Raw genomic sequence first — 1,396 nt, 5'->3', positions numbered from 1 at the left:
GATTGCTGCGGCTAATGGCATTCTCCCAAATCAAATCATCCATCCGGGAATTACCAGGAGCCACCCGCAATCTTTTCAAGGGATGTGCAGTTTCCCAGAAAATAGCATTTTGTGTTGCCTCTCAGGATTTTGGGCAGGCATGCACACTTGTGTATCACGAGTTTCAAGCCACCAGGTCTGGGACTCGAACCACAGTTGACTACGTGGGAGTGGAGTGACATAACCATTATGCTATCTGCTGATCCTAAGTAGTAGATACTTTTAAAAAATTAGTAGTGGGACCAGCAGGCGGCATAGTGGTTAAGGCACTGGACTTCCACATGGCTGACCATAGTTTGAGTCCCAGGCCTAGTGGCTTGAAACTCATGCCAAGAGTGTTTGCCCAAAATCCCGAGAGGAGAATGGAGAAGAGATTGCAGCATGGCCATCCCCTCCAGGGGGTGATTTCTCACTTTCTCTCTCTCCGTCTCTTTTTGCCTCTCTGGCAAGTGCATGCTCTCTACAAAAATCTCTCAAAAAAAAAAAAAAAAAAAGAATAGTATTTGCTAGTTAGCACAAATGAAATAGAGCAAGGAAAAGAGAACTATGACAAGCTTCCTCTGGTTTCAGGCAGAGAGAATCAGCCTTTCTCTTTGATCTATCTTGAGACAATTTGTAGCAACGTCAACTTGCCTAGGCTGAACTACAGGTTCCTGAATTTTCCCCAATGATACTTTCTAGAGTATTTCTAGTTAAGAAATGTTAGAAAGGATATTATCTCTCAACTGGAGTCTCTGTCTGTTGTATTCAGGCTCACTCTTGTTAGGTTGGTCTCCTGCTCCTCCACTAAGCACCCCAGAACTGGGCCGACCCTGCCCCTATTTCTGTCTCATGGTGACAGGGGACAGATAGTGATGCCCACGGACACATAGCACACTATTTCTCCCCTTTTCATCTGACTGGGAGCCTGGCACCTCTGTCCTAAGCTGTCATTTCCCATAACACATGACACCTCCTTCTCTCCTGTCACAGTCTTAGAATTTACACTTCCTGTCCTGATACCTAGGTATACTCATCACTCCATGTGGGTCTCTGGCTTTGGGTTAGGAACGCAGAAAGTCCCCTGCACTACCTGGCCCCGCCCAGGAGCCAGCTCAGATGACACAGGTCCATGGGCTCGGCCAGCAGACCAGGGCTTTCCTGGCCTTAGAGCTGGAGGCCCAGCACGGACACATGCAGAGGGGACCCCAGAAAGGCTTCCCGGTGTATTAGAGGCTGCTCCAGGGAGTGACGGGCTGGTCCTAAGCCAGCCTCCCCCTTTAGCGTGGCCTTGGCTGAGGGGTTCAGCGCTGAGGGTGTGCTCCCCGAGGCGCACCTGCGGGCTTCCTAGATGACCACGGACCGGATGGGGGGGCCA

This window comes from Tupaia chinensis, unplaced genomic scaffold, assembly GCF_000334495.1.
Source record: "Tupaia chinensis unplaced genomic scaffold, TupChi_1.0 Scaffold000077_1, whole genome shotgun sequence".
NCBI lineage: Eukaryota > Metazoa > Chordata > Mammalia > Scandentia > Tupaiidae > Tupaia > Tupaia belangeri.
The sequence above is the reverse complement of the archived record's forward strand: the minus strand, read 5'-3'. Positions refer to the sequence as shown.